This window comes from Hyperolius riggenbachi, chromosome 1 (assembly GCF_040937935.1).
Source record: "Hyperolius riggenbachi isolate aHypRig1 chromosome 1, aHypRig1.pri, whole genome shotgun sequence".
NCBI lineage: Eukaryota > Metazoa > Chordata > Amphibia > Anura > Hyperoliidae > Hyperolius > Hyperolius riggenbachi.
This window is the reverse complement of record NC_090646.1, coordinates 560,431,090-560,438,283: the sequence shown is the minus strand read 5'-3', so window position 1 is coordinate 560,438,283 and position 7,194 is coordinate 560,431,090.

Genomic DNA, 7,194 nt, shown 5'->3' with positions numbered 1-7,194 from the left:
TTTGTAAAGTGTGTGTGTTGCTGCTTTGATATCTGGGGCTTGTGCATAGCGATTCATCAGATATCTAACAGCAAGTGCTTGTTTTAAAAGTACAATTTTTTTTTCTCTGTTTGCAGCAGGCTGTCAATCAGCTAGGGGGAGGGATTAGCTGTAACACAGGTGATTAATTAACAGGAAGTGTAAGCTACAGCTCTAATCTTGGTGGTGGGCTGCTTTCACTTCACTGCTGGGAGATTGTGAGCTCTGATTATATTATATTGCTGTTGTTTGTAAAGTGTGTGTGTTGCTGCTTTGATATCTGGGGCTTGTGCATAGCGATTCATCAGATATCTAACAGCAAGTGCTTGTTTTAAAAGTACAATTTTTTTTTCTCTGTTTGCAGCAGGCTGTCAATCAGCTAGGGGGAGGGATTAGCTGTAACACAGGTGATTAATTAACAGGAAGTGTAAGCTACAGCTCTAATCTTGGTGGTGGGCTGCTTTCACTTCACTGCTGGGAGATTGTGAGCTCTGATTATATTATATTGCTGTTGTTTGTAAAGTGTGTGTGTTGCTGCTTTGATATCTGGGGCTTGTGCATAGCGATTCATCAGATATCTAACAGCAAGTGCTTGTTTTAAAAGTACAATTTTTTTTTCTCTGTTTGCAGCAGGCTGTCAATCAGCTAGGGGGAGGGATTAGCTGTAACACGAGGTATTTGGACAGCTTCAGGTCTCAGTACTGAGCTTGCTCAGTCTGTGGCTTGCTCACTAAGTGGCTTCGACACAAGTGGCATAGGCGTTAGAACACAGGCACAAAGAGAGAAGGGAGAGGAAACAGGTAAGGACTAAAAAAAAAAAAAAAAAAAACCTTCAACCAATATTGCGGTTTTTTTGCATTGGTTAGAATGTGCTAACACGTTGTGGTGTAGTCTTTAAGTTTTGAGGACTCCACCCCAGCTTCACTCACTCCCCCTCCCCTCCTCCCCCTCCTCCCCCCCACCCCAACTTTACTCACTCCCCCTCCTCCACCCCAACTTACTCACTCCCCCTCCTCCACCCCTCCCCCTCTTCCACCCCAGCTACACTTACTCCCGAACGTCACTCACTCTCCCGTTTCATCTTTTACCACCATAGTTTACTTTAAATAAATTTTCCCCACACAATAGTCATCATGTTGGACAATGCAGTACAGTGTACATCCTGCAGCATGTATGCATGCCTTGATCAGCGGATTGAGGGTGTTTACTGTTGCCCTGGATGTGTGCGTGTTGCTCGGTTAGAGGCGGAAGTCGCAGAGCTAAATAAGCATCTCGCAACACTGAGACGCATACACAACATGGAGATGAGCTTGGATCTCACGATCCAGACACTTGATGGAACCCTTGAAGATGAGGCGGGTGGAGTAAAGCCGGAGCAAGAAGCAGAGGTAGCCGCTAGTTGGGTCACAGTTAGAAGGGGTAGGGGAAAAAGTGGCAGGGAGGCTAGTCCCGAGTTGTCCCTCACTAATAAGTATGCTTGTTTGCGTAATATTGGTGAGGACGACTCTGGAGTAGCAATGCTGCAGCAGGATGTGCTCCTTAGCAACCAAGGGGCAGACTGCTGTAACGAGAAAGGGAATAGGAGTGCAGCTAAGGCTAGACAGGTACTGGTGGTAGGGGATTCAATTATTAGGCGCACAGACAGGGTAATCTGTCGAAGAAACCGTGAATGCCGTACAGTCTGTTGCCTCCCGGGTGCTCGGGTTCGGCATATAGCGGAAAGAATTGACAGATTATTGGGTGGGGCTGGGGAAGACCCGGCTGTCATGGTACACATTGGCACCAATGACAAAGTTAGTGGGAGATGGAAGGTCCTCAAAAATGATTTTCAGGTACTTGGAGATAAACTTAAAGCAAGGACCTCCAAGGTGGTGTTCTCTGAAATACTGCCAGTGCCACGTGCTACATCTGAGAGACAGAGGGAGCTTAGGGAGTTAAATAAGTGGCTGAGAAATTGGTGTAGGAAGGAAGGGTTTGGGTTCCTGGAGAACTGGGCAGACTTTGCAGTCGGCTACAGGTTCTACAGCAGGGACGGGCTGCACCTTAATGGGGAGGGTGCAGCTGCATTGGGGGAGAAGATGGCTAAACGGTTGGAGGAGATTTTAAACTAGGATCTGGGGGGAGGCGGGAGGATAAAGTCTCAACATATAGACAAGATAAGGTAAAAAGACAGTGGGAGCCTAACATTATGGGGGGTGGAGAGGGGGGTGGGGACAGTGTAAAGATTAAGGAGGTTGGTAAAACTTCAAGTAGCCCATTTCAGGTAAACAAAATTGGTAAATGTGGTGGTAAAAATATAAAGTGCATGATAACCAATGCTCGGAGCCTTGCAAATAAAATAGATGAACTAGAGTTCATTCTGAATGACAAAGGCTATGACATTGTGGGAATAACCGAGACATGGATGGATGAAAGTCATGACTGGATAGCCAATTTAAAAGGATACAATGTGTTCAGGAGGGATAGAACAGGAAAAAAAGGTGGAGGGGTTTGTCTCTTTGTTAAGAATTCTTTTACAGCTGTCCTCAACGATGAGATGGAGGAAGATTGCGAAGATGTGGAGTCCGTTTGGGTAAATATTCATGGTGGAAATAAAAGTTGCCAATTGCTTATTGGGGTATGCTACAGACCACCTCATATTAATGAAGCTGCAGAACTGCAATTACTACAGCAAATTGAAAAAGCGGCAAGTAAAAATGAGGTCATAGTTATGGGCGACTTCAACTTTCCAGACATTGACTGGGGTATTGAGGCTACCCATTCTGGTAAAAGCAGCAGATTTCTGGCAGCACTACAGGACAATTACTTGACTCAAATGGTAACGGAACCAACTAGGGGGAATGCGTTACTGGATCTGATCATTTCGAATAGACCAGATAATGTATCAAATGTGCAGGTTCAAGAACATTTGGGAAATAGTGATCACAACATGATAACGTTTGATCTGGTGACTGATAGGCCACGGGGCAGCGGGACCACTAAAACTATGAATTTTAGAAAAGCAAAGTTCAATCAAATCAGGCAGGCACTAAGTTTGGTGAACTGGGATAATATACTACAAGGGGAGGACACTGAAGGGAAATGGCAAGCTTTTAAACGTATTCTCAATCAATATTGTAATATGTATATCCCATATGGAAACAAAATGTCTAGGAATAAAAAAAGGCCTCTATGGATGAATAGAAAGGTTAAAGATAAAATGAAGAGGAAAAAGAATGCCTATAAGGTCCTAAAACAGGAGGGGACCGAGGCTGCACTAAGCAATTATAAGGAGTGCAATAAAAATTGTAAAAAAGAAATTAGGCTGGCAAAGATCGAAGCTGAAAATCAAATCGCTAGGGATATCAAATCTAACCCAAAAAAGTTTTACAAGTACATCAACTCTAAAAAAAGAAAGGTTGACTGTATAGGACTCCTAAAGGATGAGGGTGGGAACTCAATGGTGGATGACCAAGGTAAGGCAGAGTTATTAAATGCTTTCTTTGCTTCTGTCTTTACAAAGGAAACAGCACTGTTGCAAATTACAGAGGCGGAAGAGTCTCAATCTTCTAACTGTAATATTAAATACTTAACGCAGGAAGAAGTAAAGGCAAGACTAAATAAATTAAAAATAGACAAGGCACCTGGCCCGGATGGCATGCATCCTCGGGTCCTAAGGGAATTAAGTTCAGTTATAGATAAACCCCTTTATCTTATCTTTTGTGACTCTCTTGCAACTGGCAGAGTCCCAGTGGATTGGCGTACAGCCCACGTTTTCCCATTATTTAAGAAGGGCAAAAAATCAGATCCAGGAAATTATAGACCTGTAAGCTTAACATCAGTTGTATGCAAACTATTTGAGGGGTTACTAAGAGATACTATACATGACTTCATAGTAGAAAATAATCTTATTTCTCAGCATCAACATGGGTTTACTAAAGACAGGTCCTGTTTGACTAACATGCTCAGCTTTTATGAGGTAGTGAATGCTAATATGGATATTGGGAATGCTGTAGATGTGATATACTTAGACTTTGCAAAGGCCTTCGACACTGTTCCCCACAAAAGTCTGGTGCAAAAGATGAGGATGCAAGGACTGGGGAAGAGTCTGTGTTCATGGATAGGGAACTGGCTAATGGACAGAAAACAAAGAGTTGTGGTCAATGGATCATACTCAAAATGGGAGACTGTTAGCAGTGGGGTCCCACAGGGGTCTGTACTGGGTCCAGTGCTCTTCAATTTATTTATTAATGACCTAGTGGATACAGTAGTGAGCAATGTTGCTATTTTTGCAGATGATACAAAATTGTGCAGAATCATCAACTCTAAGGAAGATAGTGTTATATTGCAACAGGATCTGGATAGGATGGCTATATGGGCACATACATGGCAGATGAAATTCAATGTTGACAAATGTAAAGTCATGCATTTTGGTCGTACCAATGGTCTAACACCATACAAAATAAATGGGATACAGTTGGGGACATCAAACTTGGAGAAGGACTTAGGAGTACTCATCGACAACAAGTTAAATAATCGTACTCAATGCCAAGCCGCTGCAGCTAAAGCTAACAAAATTTTGGGATGCATTAAAAGGGAAATAAAAACTCGAGATGCTAGCATAATATTGCCCCTGTTTAACTCTCTAGTAAGGCCACATCTGGAATATGGAATTCAGTTCTGGGCACCACATTACAAAAAAGATATTGCAGTTTTAGAGCAGGTGCAGAGACGAGCAACAAAATTGATACGTGGGATGGAAGGTCTCACTTACCAAGAAAGGTTAGATAAACTGGGTTTATTTAGTCTAGAGAAAAGACGCCTTAGAGGAGATCTAATTAACATGTATAAATACATCAGAGGGCAATATAATAGCTTGGCGGATGAGCTTTTTGTCCCTAGGCCTTCTCAAAGGACTAGAGGACATGATCTGCGCATGGAGGAAAAACGTTTTAGCCATTTATTTAGGAAAGGGTTCTTTACAGTAAGAGTGATTAAGATGTGGAATGCATTGCCACAGGAAGTCGTTATGGCAAACTCTATACCTACATTTAAAGGGGGCTTAGATGCTTTCCTTGCGTTGAATGACATCCATGGCTACAATTACTAGGTAATGCCAATGATGTTAATCCAGGGATTTTATGATCAACAGGGATATGTGAGGGAGCAGGCTGGAGTTGTACTTTGTACTGGTTGAACTCGATGGACGTATGTCTTTTTTCAACCAAAGTAACTATGTAACTATGTAACTATGTAATGTTTAAAGTCAATAGTCTGACTTCATGGAAAAGCCCATACACAATTCAAACTATTATCATTCAAAACGGTCTTTACAGATTATTTCGGATGGTAGTGATTGGAATGATTGTCGTACAGAAACACTGTTTGGCCCATGGCAAAGTTAGCGTTGCCATCATGTTGCATCTGAGTGTGGCCACACGCAGATGTAACTCAGTGCAGTAGCCGCTTAGGCCTCTGCTTGTTCCAAGCACTACCAAGCACCCAGTTGGTGCATAGATTCACTGCCTTCAGCCTCCTTGTGAAAGAGGCATTAAATGATCCCCAAACTTGGTAAGCCTCAGATGAGTGGCAGCGGTATACATACAACAAATGACCACGGTATTCTATATGCCATGAGCTTTCTAGTGGCTACTGCAGTTATGCATTGCTCCATTGAAATGAACAAGGAAATAGTGCTCAGGTGTGCATGTTTCCTTATTAATTGCCAGCCATAGCACTGTTCAGTTGGCAGCCCGGCACAGATTTTTCAAGTAAACGTGCAGTGGCTTGGCAGTGCGAGATTCAACAAGAACAAATTAGAAAAAAAAACCAGTGTGCTCCCCCCACACTCCAAAGACATTTTAACCCTTTGTAATCCATGCAAGTGGGTATTCTGTCACAAATATGGGGCCCTGCCCCATGAGCAGTCCAGCCCCACAAGGAATATAACATCAGAGGGTACTCTGTAAAAGGGGCGGGGGTGGCAAAGCATAGTTGGGAACAGCACACAATCAAGGTTTCCAAACCATTGTATTGCATTGGGCCATACATAGCGATGATTATTCAATTATTCAATCAGATTTTTTTTCTGAGTCCTGCATGATATAGAGTAAGGCTGGATAAACAGTGGTCAGTTGCATAACAAATGCAGTGCAATGAGTGTGAACTGCAATGGAGACTGGACATAGACTTTAAAGGGCAACTGTAATGAGAGGGATATAGAGGCTGCCATATTTATTTCCTTTTAAGCAATACCAGTTGCCTGGCTGCCCTGCTGATCCTCTGCCTCTAATACTTTGAGCCATAGACCCTGAATAAGTATACAGCAGATCACGTGTTTTCTGACATTATTGTCAGATCTGACAGGATTAGCTACATGCTTATTTTTGGTATTTTAGTGGTTAGCACTTTCGCCTTGCAGCGCTGGGTCCCCGGTTCGAATCCCAGCCAGGTCAAAACCTGCAAGGAGTATGTATGTTCTCCCTGTGTCTACATGGGTTTCCTCTGGGCATTACAGTTTCCTCTCACACCCCAAAAGAACATATACATAAGTTAATTGGCTGTCCCCTAAATTGGCCCTAGACTACGATACATGCATTACACAATACATACATAGACATATGACTATGGTAGGGATTAGATTGTGAGCACCTCTGAGTGACAATTACTGACAAGACAATACATAGTCTGTACAACGCTGCGTAAGATGATGGCGCTGTATAAGTACTAAATAATAATAATAAAAGGAAATCAATACGGCATCCTCCATATTCTTCTTACTTCAGTTGTCCTTTAAAGGGATACTGTAGGGGGGGGTCAGGGGAAAATGAGTTGAAGTTACCCGGGGCTTCTAATGGTCCCCCGCAGACATCCTGTGTCCGCGCAGCCACTCACCGATGCTCCGGCCCCGCCTCCAGTTCACTTCTGGAATTGCAGACTTTAAAGTCGGAAAACCACTGCGCCTGCGTTGCCGTGTCTTTGCTCCCACTGATGTCACCAGGAGTGTACTGCACAGGCCTAGTATGGCACAGTGGTTTTCAGACTTTAAAGTCTGAAATTCCAGAAGTGAACCAGAGGCGGAGCCGGAACATCGGTGAGTGGCTGCACGGGCACAGGATGCCTGCGAGGGACCATTAGAAGCCCCGGGTAAGTTCAACTCATTTTCCCCCGACCCCCCTACAGTATTCCTTTAATACA